The 19,299-nt window shown below is 42.8% G+C and overlaps 1 protein-coding gene across 4 annotated transcripts in view; it reads right to left on the bottom strand.

The window, feature by feature from the left end:
* Nucleotides 1–19,299, bottom strand: part of CLIP2 (CAP-Gly domain containing linker protein 2) — a 201,650-nt gene that overhangs the window by 120,276 nt on the left and 62,075 nt on the right. The gene's annotated exons all lie outside the window — the stretch shown is intronic.

Here is a 19,299-nt window from a genome sequence, read left to right as displayed (position 1 = left end):
ATTAACTAGGTAGAAGGGCAAAATGAGCAATTGTAAGTACACAGTGCCATATCATATGATGAATGCAATATATTAAGAGGATAACAACTTTGATGTGAGTGCTTCTTTAAGGTTCACTGGATGTCCTGTAATTCCTCAAAGAGAGTAGATTCTAAGTGAGCCACTACTTCAACCAAATATGTGTACAATAGTTAGGACAACAGGCCCACTAGTCTGTCCAACACATCTGATATAATCTTCGGTGAAGGTGTGAATTACTTAAATGGGGTATCTGTGAATTTTGGGAATTTTTGGCTATGGGGCTAAGAATTTACAAGAAACAGCATGTTTTGCACCGTACTCTTCTGGTTCAAAGCATTCACGGACCACTCCTGCTGGTGATTCTCCTGCTTCCGGTGATGTCACATCAACGAAGCAGTTCTTTCACTTCAATCCGGTCTAGTCTGTCAATATTTCTCCACAAGCACCACCTTGACATATAGAGTGCCGATCCAATTTTTGAATTTTATATTTGCTCTGTTAACAACTGAGTGAAACCAGCTGTCAATCAGTATGACATTGGCAGTGACGCACTGTCGACAGAGCAGCCCGAAAGTGAAAGAGCTGTTCTGTTGACATGTGCTCAAAATTGACCGGTGAATTGCTGCCTGAGCCTTAACACATCATCGCAGGGCAGAACAGATAGCAATCATTTGCTGGTAAGTTCTTAGCCTCATAGCAAAAAAAAAATCCAAAGTACAGAATATGGGTGTGGGTGAAAGGCAAACAAGAAAATCATGACTCCAGTCTCGTGCGAAAAGGTTTCAGAAACTCTTGTAGACGACTTAGTTCAGACTTACATTCCTTTTTTCATTGCATTTAGGAGCAAGTTTATATATGCTAGCTATGGATACATCAATGCATGATACTAAGCATAGGGCACACAATATAGTATGCATGGCAACTTAGCATGATTAATTACATACCAATGATGACCCCTGATGACAGAGACTTTAGAAATATGTAGGGTCTGACTGTTATTTTTAGGTAGAGTCACTAGTCAGTAGCAGCTTATCAGCAATCTGGTTCTCATGAGAATTAAACAGAAAGGTTCAGATTTAGCTTACTTAGCACGATTAGAGATTCCTTCAGTGAATCAATAAATGAGGGGTGGCTCCGTTTAATTCCTATGCTGCTAAAAATCAAGAGAATAAAGCAGCATCAAATACATACACTGTGCACTTTATTTTTGGATATTAATGCATATCTAATAACGTATATACATTTTAGATATTAGTCTTCTTGTGAATCAATAAATTAATAAATTACAAGGATAGGCAAAGGCATCTACGTTAAAGGAAACCTGTCAGCCAGATATATTATTCTCTAAAATGCTCTGGTGTATCAGAGAAAAAATACTTAGAAGATTCATTCTAGGACCATAGCCGGAGACCAGACAAACTGGGATTTGACCCCAGCCAACTCTTCCCAGCACTGCTGCAGTTGATTAACAAATTTCTCCCTATTTATAATCAAGGGAAAGAGCTGTCCATCAGCTACAGGTGCAGTGGAAAAAAATAGCCAGGGGTGTCGCCACACAAGTCTGACCTCCAGCTTTTGTTCCTAGCGGGACTTCAAATTATATTTTCTGTGAAATGTCAGTTTGACGCTAGTCACTACTCATGGACAAGCCCTGAGGCTGGGTAGTCAAGAGGTCCGGTGCGAGATACCAATAGAAGTCATCATAAAAAAAGGGTAAAGCAAAGGCATAGTCAGGTCACAATCCAAGGTTAGAATTCCAGGAAGGTAGCAGATCAAGACAAAAGGACAAGGCAAATGTATGGTCAAAGACAAGGTCCAAGGTGGGGCAACAAAGCTCAAACATAGGAACACAGATAACAGAGCAAGCGAACACTATTTAAGCAAAGCTACAACTGGCACTAATTGGAGGCAGAGAGCCAGCTAAATAGCCAGGTAATCACTTGAATATTAAACACATGGAGGAAGACCCGGCACACCCTTGCTCTAATTCGACACCTGAACTGTCTCTCAGCACACTGACAGCTCAGCACACCCCAGCCTGCGATTGGACGGCTGAGCTGTCCATCACAATGCTGAAAGCTCAGCACACCTCTGGCCTACATTGGGTGGCTGAACAGTCACTCACTGCTTCTAGACACATCTATAGGCAAATTATGACAGCCAAGCTTCGATTCATGCTGCCCACAGTTTGGGAAGCATGAATCACCTGATAGGTTCTCTTTAAACAGCCTGTACCAGGGCATCTGCTGCCTCAGTCATGTCCCCCACTTTATATGTTATTTTACATTTTACTCATTCAAAAGTCAATTGATTTATTTTATCAGAGATGTCTACTAAAATCTGTCTTTGTTAACCAAAGCAACCACTCAGCGCTCAACTTTTTAATTGTTATTGCCACATTATCAGATGAATAATCATCTTGGGCGGGGGTCCGCAGGTGTGAAGCGACTCAGGATCTGAGCTTCCCCTACACATGGTAGATGCCAGCTATATTACAAAGCTGGCATCTAGATCTAACAGCAATGACTGGAGCCTAGGTGTAGAAACAAAACCCAAAAAACAAACGTGGAATTGCATTTTTCACACTATTTCATTACACTTGGAAAGTTGGAATTTTTTGGCCGTTTATCAGTACACTTTAATTTAAAAATGAATAATGTCATTCAAAACTGCAGCATATCCCACAAACAAGCCCTCATACACCTATGTCAAGGCAAAAATGAAAAGGCTATGGCTCCTGGAAGAAGGTGATGAAAAAAATTAAAGTGAAGAAGATGAAAGGTTTCTCGATCACTAAAAGGTTAACGCTGCAAAGAAAAAGTACATATCAACCATATCCTTAAAACAAATTAATATGACTACATCGATATTCTTGAAGGGCTGAACTTTCATTTTAAAAACACATTTGGTAAGATAAAAGCTGCACTGTGATTGGTTGTTTTGGGAAATTATTTTTTTGACAGTTTTCACAAACCTTCCAATGTCTATAAAATCCAAAGCAAAAGGAGAAATAAATGGAACTGAAAACAATCATAGTGATGGGAAGTTTCCATATATAGTGGAGCTACAGTGATTGAACCTGCGAGCGCCAGTAGCCACAGCTGCACATGTATTTAGTGTGAAAAGCATTAGCATTTTACTGGATTATTTTATGGTGAGTGTTACAGCAGATGTCCAAGTACATTGTACTAAGAATGAATAGCCAAGAAATCTGATATTATGAAATGTTTGCTCCTGTTCTGCATCAGTTTCCACATACAGTATTTCCAGAACTGGTGTCTGCTTAGTGAACTTTAGGGTGTATAAAAAGACAGGTAAAATCTGAGGTCCCAATTACTTACTGTGTTATTAACCCTCCATATATCACTTGTGAGGCCACATCTAGAACATGGGATCCAGTTTTGGGCTCCACATTTTAAAAAGAATAAGTGGGATGGAAGCTCTCTCATACAATGAAAGGTTAGACGAACTGGCCTCGTTTAGCTTAGAAAAATTACGCCTCAAAGGTGGTCTCAGAACACGTATTAGTACAAGTGTGGTCAATACAATGGACTGGCACATGATTTATTCCTTACAAAGGTCAGGGGAAATCCATTACGTGTGTGGCAGCTAAAAATGAAAGGGTTCTTTACAGTTTGACTAGTAAGCCTGAGGAATGCCTGACCGTAAGAGTTAGTAATGGAAGACACTATATCAGCATTTATAAGGGCTGGATTATTTTCTCACAATAAATTACATTGTGGCTTTTACATAATCTAGTGATAGAGAATGCATAACTGGTGGAGAAAGGATGAACTTAATGTAATTATGTCTTTTTTTCAACCTTGTAACTATGTAACTCATACCTCGGAACTGTCACCTCTTGAATTGTAGTATTGCTACTACATAAGGCTATATTCCTCAAAGATGTTATTCATATATGGCAGATTTGTTGCAGAATTTGATGTGCTTGCGACAAAAGCAATCACCTTCATGTGAACAGCAATATCTGACATAAAGCATGTGAATATACCCTCAGTAACAAACTTATTGACACTGTGGAATTTTGGCACTAAAGCCACAACAAAACATGCAGTACAATTTGTGGGGAACTTTATGCACACATAGCAAAAAATATCCAGGTATATTTCAGGATATTTCACTCATTGTATTGTATTGTAATATCGAAATAGGAAAGGAAAGGCCAGCTCACCACGAATGTGATGAAACACATATGAAAGAAGAAAATACCAGGAGTGGTGAAGTAAGATGAGGCCGCTCACACTGCTATCCACTGTCTTTCTGATCTATTACTAGATATATAAGGGGTGCTAAGGTAAGATGAGGCTGCGCACACTGCTGTCCACTCTGTCTTTCTGATCTATTACTGGAGATATAAGGGGTGCTAAGGTAAGATGAGGCTGCGCACACTGCTGTCCACTCTGTCTTTCTGATCCATTACTGGAGATATAAGGGGTGCTAAGGTAAGATGAGTCTGCACACACTGCTGTCCACTCTGTCTTTCTGATCTGTTACTAGATATATAAGGAGTGCTATGGTAAGATGAGTCTGTGCACACTGCTGCCCACTCTGTCTTTCTGATCCATTACTGGAGATATAAGGGGTGCTAAGGTAAGATGAGGCTGCGCACACTGCTGTCCACTCTGTCTTTCTGATCTATCACTGGAGATATAAGGGGTGCTATGGTAAGATGAGGCTGCTCACACTGCTGTCCACTCTGTCTTTCTGATCTATTACTGGAGATATAAGGGGTGCTAAGGTAAGATGAGGCTGCTCACACTGCTGTCCACTCTGTCTTTCTGATCTATTACTGGAGATATAAGGGGTGCTATGGTAAGATGAGGCTGCTCACACTGCTGTCCACTCTGTCTTTCTGTTCTATTACTGGAGATATAAGGGGTGCTTAGGTAAGATGAGGCTGCTCACTGTTGTGAATTCTGTGGCAAAGCTCCCTCCTGTGGTCACAAGTGGTACTTCGGCTGATTCTCTCTGTGAGCTTCTGTTGGTGGAGGGAAGTGGTACTGCGGCTTCTGAGTTTCCTCCCTCAGGTGATCTGGTGAGGTCGTTAGGTGCTTCTCTACTTAACTCCACCTAATGCTTTGATCCTGGCTTCCTGTCAATGTTCCAGTGTTGGACTTGCTTTTCCCTGGATCATTCCTGTGGCCTGCTGCTCTGCATAGCTAAGTTCTTCTTTGCTTTTTGTTTGCTATTTTTTTCTGTCCAGCTTGTCTAATTTTTTGCTGGAAGCTCTGGGACGCAAAGGGTGTACCTCCATGCCATTAGTTCAGTACGGAGGGTCTTTTTGCCCCCTTTGCGTGGTTTTCTTTAGGGTTTTGTGTAGACCGCAAAGTTACCTTTTCTGTCCTCGCTCTGTTAAGAAAGTCGGGCCTCACTTTGCTGAATCTATTTCATCTCTACGTTTGTCTTTTCATCTTAACTCACAGTCATTATATGTGGGGGGCTGCCTTTTCCTTTGGGGTATTTCTCTGAGGCAAGGTAGGCTTATTTTCTATCTTCAGGCTAGTTAGTTTCTCAGGCTGTGCCGAGTTGCATAGGCAGAGTTAGGCGCAATCCACGGCTGCCTCTAGTGTTGTTTGGAGAGGATTAGGGATTGCGGTCTGCAGAGTTCCCACGTCTCAGAGCTCGTTCTATGATTTTGGGTTATTGTCAGATCACTGTATGTGCTCTGACCGCTATGTCCATTGTGGTACTGAATTGCCTTTCATAACAGTACAGGAAGCCAAAGTACTAATGATTCTCAATAGAGGGAAAAAAGAAGTTCTGAGACCATTTTTTTTTCTTTGCACTGTGTTTTGCCTTTTTTTTCCCCTAGACATTTGGGTGGTTCAGTACACAGGTGTAGCGATGGACATTAGAAGTCTGTCTTCATCTGTGGATCAGCTCTCGGCAAGAGTACAAAAGATTCAAGACACTATTGATCAGAAATCTATGTTAGAACCAAGAATTCCTATTCCTGATTTGTTTTTTGGAGATAGAACTAAGTTTCTGAGTTTCAAAAATAATTGTAAATTATTTCTGGCCTTGAAACCTCGCTCCTCTGGTGATCCAGTTCAACAGGTTTTGATTGTTATTTCTTTTTTGCGCGGCGACCCTCAGGACTGGGCATTTTCTCTTGCACCAGGAGATCCTGCATTGAGTAATATCGATGCGTTTTTCCTGGCGCTCGGATTGCTGTACGATGAACCTAATTCAGTGGATCAGGCAGAGAAAAATTTGCTGGCTCATTGTCAGGGTCAGGATGAGATAGAGGTATATTGTCAGAAATTTAGAAAGTGGTCCATGCTCACTCAATGGAATGAATCTGCGCTGGCAGCTATGTTCAGAAAGGGTCTCTCTGAAGCCCTTAAGGATGTCATGGTGGGATTTCCTATGCCTGCTGGTTTGAATGAGTCTATGTCTTTGGCCATTCAGATCGGTCGACGCTTGCGTGAGCGTAAATCTGTGCACCATTTGGCGGTATTACCTGAGCTTAAACCTGAGCCTATGCAGTGCGATAGGACTTTGACCAGAGTTGAACGGCAAGAACACAGACGTCTGAATGGGCTGTGTTTCTACTGTGGTGATTCCACTCATGCTATCTCTGATTGTCCTAATCGCACTAAGCGGTTCGCTAGGTCTGCCACCATTGGTACGGTACAGTCAAAATTTCTTCTGTCTGTTACCTTGATCTGCTCTTTGTCATCGTATTCTGTCATGGCATTTGTGGATTCAGGCGCTGCCCTGAATTTGATGGACTTGGAGTATGCTAAGCGTTGTGGGTTTCTCTTAGAGCCCTTGCAGTGTCCTATTCCATTGAGAGGAATAGATGCCACGCCTTTGGCCAAGAATAAGCCTCAATACTGGACCCAGCTGACCATGTGCATGGCTCCTGCACATCAGGAGGTTATTCGCTTTCTGGTGTTGCATAATCTGCATGATGTGGTTGTGTTGGGGTTGCCATGGCTACAAGCCCATAATCCAGTATTAGATTGGAAATCCATGTCGGTGTCCAGCTGGGGTTGTCAGGGGGTACATGGTGATGTTCCATTTCTGTCAATTTCGTCATCCACCCCTTCTGAGGTTCCAGAGTTCTTGTCTGATTACCGGGATGTATTTGATGAGCCCAAGTCCGATGCCCTACCTCCGCATAGGGATTGTGATTGTGCTATCAATTTGATTCCTGGTAGTAAATTCCCAAAAGGTCGACTGTTTAATTTATCCGTGCCTGAGCACGCCGCTATGCGCAGTTATGTGAAGGAATCCCTGGAGAAGGGGCATATTCGCCCATCATCGTCACCATTAGGAGCAGGGTTCTTTTTTGTAGCCAAGAAGGATGGTTCGCTGAGATCTTGTATAGATTACCGCCTTCTAAATAAGATCACTGTTAAATTTCAGTACCCCTTGCCATTGTTATCTGATTTGTTTGCTCGGATTAAGGGGGCTAGTTGGTTCACCAAGATAGATCTTCGTGGTGCGTATAATCTGGTGCGAATCAGGCGAGGAGATGAAGGGAAAACTGCATTTAATACGCCCGAGGGTCATTTTGAGTATCTAGTGATGCCATTCGGACTTGCCAATGCTCCATCAGTGTTTCAGTCCTTTATGCATGACATCTTCCGAGAGTACCTGGATAAATTCCTGATTGTGTACTTGGATGACATTTTGATCTTCTCGGATGATTGGGAGTCTCATGTGAAGCAGGTCAGAACAGTTTTTCAGGTCCTGCGTGCTAATTCTTTGTTTGTGAAGGGATCAAAGTGTCTCTTTGGTGTGCAGAAGGTTTCATTTTTGGGGTTCATCTTTTCCCCTTCTACTATCGAGATGGATCCTGTTAAGGTCCAAGCCATCCATGATTGGACTCAGCCGACATCTCTGAAAAGTCTGCAAAAGTTCCTGGGCTTTGCTAATTTTTATCGTCGCTTCATCTGCAATTTTTCTAGTATTGCCAAACCATTGACCGATTTGACCAAGAAGGGTGCTGATTTGGTCAATTGGTCTTCTGCTGCTGTGGAAGCTTTTCAAGACTTGAAGCGTCGTTTTTCTTCTGCCCCTGTGTTGTGTCAACCAGATGTTTCTCTTCCGTTCCAGGTCGAGGTTGATGCTTCTGAGATTGGAGCAGGGGCTGTTTTGTCGCAGAGAGGTTCTGATTGCTCAGTGATGAAACCATGCGCTTTTTTTTCCAGGAAGTTTTCGCCTGCTGAGCGAAATTATGATGTGGGCAACCGAGAGTTGCTGGCCATGAAGTGGGCATTCGAGGAGTGGCGTCATTGGCTTGAAGGAGCTAAGCATCGCGTGGTGGTATTGACTGATCATAAGAACTTGACTTATCTTGAGTCTGCTAAGCGGTTGAATCCTAGACAGGCTCGTTGGTCGCTGTTTTTTGCCCGTTTTGACTTTGTGATTTCGTACCTTCCGGGCTCTAAAAATGTGAAGGCGGATGCTCTGTCTAGGAGTTTTGTGCCCGACTCTCCGGGTTTGTCTGAGCCGGCGGGTATCCTCAAGGAAGGAGTAATTGTGTCTGCCATCTCCCCTGATTTGCGGCGGGTGCTGCAAAAATTTTAGGCTAATAAAACTGATCATTGTCCAGTGGAGAGACTGTTTGTCCCTGATAGGTGGACCAATAAAGTTATCTCTGAGGTTCATTGTTCGGTGTTGGCTGGTCATCCTGGAATCTTTGGTACCAGAGAGTTGGTGGCTAGATCCTTTTGGTGGCCGTCTCTGTCGCGGGATGTGCGTGTTTTTGTGCAGTCCTGTGGGATTTGTGCTCGGGCTAACCCCTGCTGTTCTCGTGCCAGTGGGTTGCTTTTGCCCTTGCCGGTCCCGAAGAGGCCTTGGACACATATCTCTATGGATTTTATTTCTGATCTTCCCGTTTCTCAAAAGATGTCAGTCATTTGGGTGGTCTGTGATCGCTTTTCTAAGATGGTCCATTTGGTACCCTTGTCTAAATTGCCTTCCTCCTCTGATTTGGTGCCATTGTTCTTCCAGCATGTGGTTCGTTTACATGGCATTCCAGAGAATATCGTTTCTGACAGAGGTTCCCAGTTTGTTTCAAGGTTTTGGCGAGCCTTTTGTGGTAGGATGGGCATTGACTTGTCTTTTTCCTCGGCTTTCCATCCTCAGACTAATGGCCAGACCGAACGAACCAATCAGACCTTGGAAACATATCTGAGATGCTTTGTTTCTGCCGATCAGGATGACTGGGTGTCCTTTTTGCCTTTGGCTGAGTTCGCCCTTAATAATCGGGCCAGCTCGGCTACCTTGGTTTCGCCATTTTTCTGCAATTCTGGGTTCCATCCTCGTTTCTCTTCAGGACAGGTTGAGTCTTCGGACTGTCCTGGTGTGGATACTGTGGTGGACAGGTTGCAGCAGATTTGGACTCATGTGGTGGACAATTTGACCTTGTCCCAGGAGAAGGCTCAACGTTTCGCTAATCGCAGACGCCGTGTGGGTCCCCGACTTCGTGTTGGGGATCTGGTTTGGTTATCTTCTCGTCATATTCCTATGAAGGTTTCCTCTCCTAAGTTTAAACCTCGTTTCATTGGTCCGTATAGGATTTCTGAGGTTCTTAATCCTGTGTCTTTTCGTCTGACCCTTCCAGATTCTTTTTCCATACATAACGTCTTCCATAGGTCATTGTTGCGGAGATACGTGGCACCTATGGTTCCATCTGTTGATCCTCCTGCCCCGGTTTTGGTGGAGGGGGAATTGGAGTATATTGTGGAGAAGATTTTGGATTCTCGTGTTTCTAGACGGAAACTCCAGTATCTGGTTAAATGGAAGGGTTATGCTCAGGAAGATAATTCCTGGGTTTTTGCCTCTGATGTCCATGCTCCCGATCTTGCTCGTGCCTTTCATGTGGCTCATCCTGGTCGGCCTGGGGGCTCTGGTGAGGGTTCGGTGACCCCTCCTCAAGGGGGGGTACTGTTGTGAATTCTGTGGCAAAGCTCCGTCCTGTGGTCACAAGTGGTACTTCGGCTGATTCTCTCTGTGAGCTTCTGTTGGTGGAGGGAAGTGGTACTGCGGCTTCTGAGTTTCCTCCCTCAGGTGATCTGGTGAGGTCGTTAGGTGCTTCTCTACTTAACTCCACCTAATGCTTTGATCCTGGCTTCCTGTCAATGTTCCAGTGTTGGACTTGCTTTTCCCTGGATCATTCCTGTGGCCTGCTGCTCTGCATAGCTAAGTTCTTCTTTGCTTTTTGTTTGCTATTTTTTTCTGTCCAGCTTGTCTAATTGTTTGCTGGAAGCTCTGGGACGCAAAGGGTGTACCTCCGTGCCGTTAGTTCGGTACGGAGGGTCTTTTTGCCCCCTTTGCGTGGTTTTCTTTAGGGTTTTGTGTAGATCGCAAAGTTACCTTTTCTGTCCTCGCTCTGTTAAGAAAGTCGGGCCTCACTTTGCTGAATCTATTTCATCTCTACGTTTGTCTTTTCATCTTAACTCACAGTCATTATATGTGGGGGGCTGCCTTTTCCTTTGGGGTATTTCTCTGAGGCAAGGTAGGCTTATTTTCTATCTTCAGGCTAGTTAGTTTCTCAGGCTGTGCCGAGTTGCATAGGCAGAGTTAGGCGCAATCCACGGCTGCCTCTAGTGTTGTTTGGAGAGGATTAGGGATTGCGGTCTGCAGAGTTCCCACGTCTCAGAGCTCGTTCTATGATTTTGGGTTATTGTCAGATCACTGTATGTGCTCTGACCGCTATGTCCATTGTGGTACTGAATTGCCTTTCATAACAGCTCACACTGCTGTCCACTCTGTCTTTCTGATCTGTTACTAGATATATAAGGGGTGCTATGGTAAGATGAGGCTGCTCACACTGCTGTCCACTCTGTCTTTCTGATCTATTACTGGAGATATAAGGGGTGCTAAGGTAAGATGAGGCTGCTCACACTGCTGTCCACTCTGTCTTTCTGATCTATTACTGGAGATATAAGGGGTGCTATGGTAAAATGAGGCTGCTTACACTGCTGTCCACTCTGTCTTTCTGGTCTATTGCTGGAGATATAAGGGGTGCTATGGTAAGATGAGGCTGCTCACACTGCTGTCCACTCTGTCTTTCTGATCTATTACTGGAGATATAAGGGGTGCTAAGGTAAGATGAGGATGCTCAAACTACTGTCTACCATGTCTTTCTGATCAGATTCTGAACATACCAGAAGTGCTAAGATAGGAAGTGGCTGCTCATACTACTCTCCACTACTACAATCTTTCTAATCTAGAACCAGAGATACCAGGAGTGTAGAGATAAGAGGCTGCTCACACTTCTGTTCTCCATGTCATTCTGATCTAATAGCAGAAATATCAAGGATGGGGATGTAAGAAGAGGCCATTCACACTGCTTATCAGCTTGTAATTGTGAAGGACTACACATGGTATAGGTTTTTCCAGATCACTGCAATGACCCTTCCTACTTCAAATGCTCACAGGCACCTGTCCTAACTTTTTTGGACAGATTTCTGTAAGTGAATTTGGCCTTTTTAATTCTATAGTGATTACCTCTCTACACTATCATGATTGTGATTTGCAAGTTAAGTGTCTTTCAGAATTAATTGATAATGACATTTCCTTTAGTTATTTTTTTCTATTCCCTGAGAACACGTTTTAGATGAAGACTATACAGTTTTGTTTTTTTGGGCTAACAAAAAAAAAATATATATCATAAAACCATACCGATAAAACGGAACCACGGGCGGACATGACAGGTTTGATAATTTAAGGCAGTTTAGTGAATAAGAGAGCAACCTGTAAAATTTAAAGCTGGGGATTAGATGACATCGTCCATCTGCAAAGCAAACGTTAGATGGCTCCTCAGTCTTGTGCGCGTGCAACCAGAAGTAGGAAAGAAACAGAACAACATGAAAAGCTTTGACTTGTGTTGTAGGTAAGGCTGGTTTCACATTTGAGTTGGGCAGAGCTGCGAAAGGCTGCATACTTCCTCCGTGAAGCCCCGCCCACTGCCACACCTCTTCCATTCAGCTTCACCTACATCTGCATGTGTCCTGTGTACCTATCTTTAACATTGGGTACGCAGGCCATGTGGATGTATGCGGATGCGTCCGCACGTGTCATTTTAACGCTGAGCCGACTGCAACAAAATGCAAAATGTTGCGTTCAATGCTGTTCGGCGCAGGATCAAAACAAACAGTTCGAACAGTGACTGTAAAGTCCTCAATGGGTTGGACAACAGATGTAATAAACCAAGCCACCACTAGTTTTACTACCAAATTTGGACTAAAATGGGTTACTGGCTCATCATATACAGTATATTAAAACTATATAAAAATCTATCTATATAATTGTCTAAGGTCCACTTCCGTCTGTTTGTCTGTCTGTTTCTCTGTAACTGAAATCCCGGGTCACTGATTGGTTGCGGCCAGCTGAGTGCAACCAATCAGCGACAGGCACAGTCCGGCTGCGAATTGGCCCCTCTCTACTTCCGTCCAGTCAGTGCCTCCTCCATACTCCCCTCCAGTCAGTGCCCACATAGCATTTTAGGACTGCGTTACACTGCGGCAGAACGCGGTGTAACGCAGTCCGTTAACGCTGCCTTTAACCCTGTAAGTGTGCCCAACTTTTTACTTTTTGATGCTGCCTATGCAGCATCAATAGTAGAAACATATAATGTTAAAAACAATAATAATAATAAAAATAAAACATTATATTCTCACCTTCTGCCGTCCGTGCCAGCCTTTCCCACCCCTTGTAACGCTCCGGTCCCAAGAATGACTTGCGGCAATGACCGGAAATGATGTAGCGGTCTCCCGAGACTGCTACATCATCACGTGTTATTGCCGCAAGGCATTACTGGGAACGGAGCGTCGCGAGGAGCATCGCTAAAGACCTGGGCTGGATCCGGCGGCCGCCGGAAGGTGAGTATATAACTAATTTTTATTTTAATTATTTTTTTAAGAGGGATATGGTGCCCACATTGCGATATACTACTTGGGCTGTGTTATATACTACGTGGGCTGTGTTATATACTGCGTGGGCTGTGTTATATACTGAGTGGGCTGTGTTATATACTACGTCACTGTGCTATATACTACATGGGCTGTGCTATATACTACGTGGCTGTGCAATATACTACATGGGCTGTGCTTTATACTGCGTGGGCTGTGCTATATACTACATGGGCTGTGCTATATACTATGTGGGCTGTGCTATATACTACGTGGCTGTGCTATATACTACGTGGCCTGTGTTATATACTGCGTGGCCTGTGTTATATACTGCGTGGGCTGTGTTATATACTGCATGGCCTGTGCTATATACTACGTGTGCTGTGTTATATACTGCGTGGGCTGTGCTATATACTGCATGGCTGTGCTATCTACTACGTGGCTGTGCAATATACTACGTAGCTGTGCTACAGTTATATGAAAAAGTTTGGGCACCCCTATTAATCTTAAGCCTAATTTTTTATAAAAATAATTTTTTTTGCAACAGCTATTTCAGTTTCATATATCTAATAACTGTTGGACACAGTAATGTTTCTGCCTTGAAATGAGGTTTATTGTACTAACAGCATTCAAACAAAATTTGACAGGTGCATAAGTATGGGCACCTCACCAGAAAAGTGACATTAATATTTAGTAGATCCTCATTTTGCAAAAATAACAGCCTCTAGTCGCTTCCTGTAGCTTTTAATGAGTTCCTGGATCCTGGATGAAGGTATTTTTGACCATTCCTCTTTACAAAACAATTCCAGTTCAGTTAAGTTTGATGGTCGCCGAGCATGGACAGCCCTCTTCAAATGATCCCACAGATGTTCAATGATATTCAGGTCTGGAGACTGGGATGGCCATTCCAGAACAGTGTAATTGTTCCTCTGCATGAATGCCTGAGTAGATTTGGAGCGTTTTTTTTGATCATTGTCTTGCTGAAAGATCCATCCCCTGCGTAACTTCAACTTTGTCACTGATTCATGAACATTATTGTCAAGAATCTGCTGATACTGAGAGAAATCCATGCGTCCCTCAACTTTAACAAGATTCCCGATGCCAGTATTGGCCACACAGCCCAAAAGCATGATGGAACCTCCACCAAATTTTACTGTGGGTAGCAAGTGTTTTTCTTAGTATGCTATGTTTTTTGGCCGCCATGCATAACGCCTTTTTGTATGACCAAACAACTCAATCTTGGTTTCATCAGTCCACAGGACCTTCTTCCAAAAAGAAATTGGTTTCTCAAAATGTGCTTTTGCATACCTCAGCCGACTCTGTTTGTGGCGTGCTTGCAGAAACGGCTTCTTTCGCATCACTCTTCCATACAGCTTCTCCTTGTGCAAAGTGCGTTGTATAGTTGACCGATGCACAGTGACACCATCTGCAGCAAGTTGATGCTGCAGCTCTCTGGAGGTGGTCTGAGGATTGTCCTTGACTAATCTCACCATTCTTCTTCTCTGCCTTTCTGATGTTTTTCTTGGCCTGCCACTTCTGGCCTTAACAAGAACTGTACCTGTGTTCTTCCATTTCCTTACTATGTTCCTCACAGTGGAAATTGACAGGTTATGTATTTGAGACAGCTTTTTGTATCACCTATGTTGAATAATCTTTGTTTTCAGATCATTTGACAGTTGTTTTGAGGAGCCCATGATGCCACTCTTCAGAGGAGATTCAAACAGAAGAACAACTTGCAAGTGGCCACTTTAAGTAGCTTTTCTCATGATTGCATACACCTGGCTATGAAGTTCAAAGCTCAATGAGGTTAGAAAACAAAAAAAAGTGCTTTAGTAAGTCAGTAAAAAGTAGGTAGGAGTATTTAAAACAAGAAAATGATAAGGGTGCCCATACTTATGCACCTGTCAAATTTTGTTTGAATGCAGATTGCACATTTTCTGTTAGTACAATAAACCTCATTTCAAGGCAGAAACATTACTGTGTCCAACAGTTATTAGATATATGAAACTGAAATAGCTGTTGCAAAAATAACATTTTTTATAAAACATTAAGCTTAAGATTAATAGGGGTGCCCAAACTTTTTAATATAACTGTATGTACTATGTGGCTGTGCTATATACTACATGGCTGTGCTATATACTACTTGGGCTGTGTTATATGCTACGTGCGCTGTGACACTTTCGCCCGGGGCCCTCAAAACCCTGGAGCTGCCCCTGGCTTCACTGATTGTTCGCGGCTGGCCGGACGCGACCAATCAGCGACAGACGCAGTGTGGCCGCGAATTGACGCGGGATTTGAACCACGCTTCGTTAATTGGTCGCGCCCGGCCGAATCCTGTGTATTCATTGCATTATTCTGAAATCTTCATAAATAAACTACATACATATTCTAGAATATCCGATGCGTTAGAAAGTCATTTTTTATGTACACATCCAAAAGAGCTATAAAAAAAGCCAAGAACTGCTCACTGCTTGATCACTGGAGAGTTTCACATGCTGGCTGAACTGACACAACTTGACAACACAGCATGTGTGTTATTTCATGCTTGCAAAAGTATTAAAACTACATTTTATGGGAAGATCCATCTAACATAATCAGTTCCAAATTCTCTATTGCATGTGGCAGACAGTTGACAGTCACATAATGAAAGACTTAGTGCAGGCAGACAGCATGAGAATGAATCTGCCAGAAAATTAATAGTATAGCTTGTAAAGAAAAAATAAATAAATGTTGCCAGTATCTCTGGCTGATAGAGTACCACACACACTAAACTCAAAACAGTATATACTTATAGCACACTCATTTTTTACACCTTTTTTAAAGGAGCTGTCCATGACCTTTATATTGATGGTCGAGCTTCAGGATAAGTCATCATCAATATCTGATGGTGGGGGTGCGACACTGGACACCCCTGACAATCAACTGGTCCCAATGCCCATGGAGACCGGATGAGATCAGTTTCAAAGTTGCACAGTTCCATCAACTGCATTCTGGCCATATTCTAATCAATAGGGTGCAGATGTGCAGTACCCGGCCACAGCCATTATGCTCTTGATGGAGCTATGCTGTGCAGCTCCGCAACTGATCAAATCTGACAGCCGGATGTAAAAGTCTCACACAACTCTTTTAATAATGCATCAATATACACCAGCTTATTTCTTAAAGTAATAGCCAAAACTGACAGTGTTACTAATATTATGCTAAAACTATCCACTACTTACATACTGATGACCTTTCCTTATGGGGCATTAATATCAGATCAGGAGAATTTGACAGCACCCCAACCGAAAGTTGTTAGCAGTCATTCGTGGCTCGTTGGTACAGTAGTTCAGGTAATATTTAAGTACATGGCACCTGAGATACAGAATATGGAGCCATGTGTTGTCCGGTACTGTGCACTTTTTACTTCCGATTGCTGCCGGAGTTGCAAACAGCTGACGGGTAGGGGTGCCAAATTCCCACTGATCTGATATTGGTGTCCTTTCCTAATGATGTCAGGGGAGAGGAGGATCCGAACTGTAGAATTTCATTAGCCTATACCTTTGATCAGTGGAAAGATAAGCCTCACATGAAAAAAAACGGTATTGACCTGAGCGTTTCTGTTTATGAAGAGTCGGGAGCTTTAGGCTAAATGACTCTTCGGTCGACAGTTATCTAATGTGTGTGGGGGCCTATGGAAGCATCATCAAGTAGTAGTAGTGGACAATCTATACTGATATATTATTTTAGATTGGTGGTTTCAGACTTTAGGATACACAATTCCCAACTACACTGCTTTGTTTTGTGGAATTTGTAGCCATATAGCCAAGAGTAGATAGGAATAGGGAATAACTTCCCAATCTCCGCGGGTCTGACTGCTTTGACCCCCCCCCCCCCCCTCCCCAGTCCCGAGAAAGAGTCTCTAAATCTGCAAAAAAGCCATACCCATAGTATGTTGTGTAAAAATGACAAAAAAAATTCTATGTAGAAAGTTTTATACTGCACAAGACTATAACGTTAAAGTACCTGACAAATAATGCAAGCAAAAAACGGCAATTAAAAATGTCCTGAAAAATTCTCAAACAGGCTGAAAAATGAGCGATAAACCATACTAAGGCCTCATTCAGATGTCCGTGCGTCACATATGTGTTCAATCTGTGTTTTTCCTGGATAGAACACGTAACCAATAGTCTGTCGGAGTGTTCATATGTCTGTGGTTTTTTTGGATCGAGTGGTCTGAAAAAAGTCGTAGACACATGTCAGTTTTTTTTAAATCAAAATTAACCACACATGTCTATGGGTAAGTGAAAATCAATCAAATTTTTAAACACGAGAAAAAAATCATGGATATATGAATGAGGTCTAAAGGTGATGAAGTTTGGAAATTAAACAGGTACGCTGCATATCTAGGGGGTTGCTGTCACATTTATAACGTCAGTATAAGGCCGGCTTCACACTTGCGAGTTTTACGGACGTAAGAGCGCAGAAACTACGTCCGTAAAACTCGCAAAAAATACGGCACAATTATTCTCTATGCCCCTGCTCCTATCTGCCGTATTTTACTGATCAGTATTATACGGCTTTCTACGGCCGTACAAAATCGCAGCATGCTGCGTTTGTCACCGTACTGCGCAAGAAATACGCCAATGAAAGTCTATGGAAGCGGGAAAAATACGGATTACACACGGACAAGCAGTGTGACTTGCGAGAAATACGCAGCGCTGTTAGAGAGAAAAGCCGGTAATTCAGTGCGGTGTACAGTAAAATCACACTGACAGCTTACAGTCCAATAAGTAGAATAAATGTGTACACATAGAATAGGTATATATATATATATATATATATATATATATGTCAGTGAGACACATATATGTATATATATTAATATTTATTCCAGCGCTATACAGCTTGAAAGCCGGTAATTCAATTACCGGCTTTTTCTTTCTCCTTCCTAAACCCGACATGATTTGAGACATGGTTTACATACAGTAAACCATGTCTTCTCTCCATTTTTTTTGCAGATTCCACACTACTAATGTCAGTAGTGTGTATCTGCAAAATTTGGCCGTTCTAGCTCTTAAAATAAAGGGTTAAATGGCGGAAAAAATTGGCGTGGGCTCCCGCGCAATTTTCTCCACCAGAGTAGTAAAGCCAGTGACTGAGGGCAGATATTAATAGCCTGGAGAGGGTCCATGGTTATTGGCCCCCCCCTGGCTAAAAATATCTGCCCCCAGCCACCCCAGAGAAGGCACATCTGGAAGATGCGCCTATTCTGGCACTTGGCCACTCTCTTCCCATTCCCGTGTAGCGGTGGGATATGGGGTAATGAAGGGTTAATGCCACCTTGCTATTGTAAGGTGACATTAAGCCTAATTAATAATGGAGAGGCGTCAATTATGACACCTATCCATTATTAATCCAATTGTAGTAAAGGGTTAAATAAAACACAAACACATTATTTAAAATTATTTTAATGAAATAAAAACAATGGTTGTTGGAGTATTTTATTCTACGCCCAATCCAGTCACTGAAGACCCTCGTTCTGTAAGTAAAAAAACATAATAAACCAACAATATACTTACCCTCCGCAGATCTGTAACGTCCAACGATGTAAATCCTTCTGAAGGGGTTAAAACATTTTGCAGCAAGGAGTTCCGCTAATGCAGGCTGCTCCTTGCTGCAAAACCCCGGGGAATGAGGCTAAATATAGATCAATGATCTATATTTAGCTTCATTTGCGGTGAGGCGCCCTCTGCTGGATGTTCATAGATCGTGGGAACTTTCCTAGAAAGCCTGGGAGCTTTCTAGGTAAGTTCCCACGATCTATGAACATCCAGCAGAGGGCGCCTCACCGCAAATGAAGCTAAATATAGATCATTGATCTATATTTAGCCTCATTCCCCGGGGTTTTGCAGCAAGGAGCAGCCTGCATTAGCGGAACTCCTTGCTGCAAAATGTTTTAACCCCTTCAGAAGGATTTACATCGTTGGACGTTACAGATCTGCGGAGGGTAAGTATATTGTTGGTTTATTATGTTTTTTTACTTACAGAACGAGGGTCTTCAGTGACTGGATTGGGCGTAGAATAAAATACTCCAACAACCATTGTTTTTATTTCATTAAAATAATTTTAAATAATGTGTTTGTGTTTTATTTAACCCTTTACTACAATTGGATTAATAATGGATAGGTGTCATAATTGACGCCTCTCCATTATTAATTAGGCTTAATGTCACCTTACAATAGCAAGGTGGCATTAACCCTTCATTACCCCATATCCCACCGCTACACGGGAATGGGAAGAGAGTGGCCAAGTGCCAGAATAGGCGCATCTTCCAGATGTGCCTTCTCTGGGGTGGCTGGGGGCAGATATTTTTAGCCAGGGGGGGGCCAATAACCGTGGACCC

Source organism: Ranitomeya imitator, chromosome 3 (assembly GCF_032444005.1).
Source record: "Ranitomeya imitator isolate aRanImi1 chromosome 3, aRanImi1.pri, whole genome shotgun sequence".
NCBI classification, from domain to species: Eukaryota; Metazoa; Chordata; class Amphibia; order Anura; family Dendrobatidae; genus Ranitomeya; species Ranitomeya imitator.
This window is presented reverse-complemented; position numbering and strand designations above follow the sequence as displayed.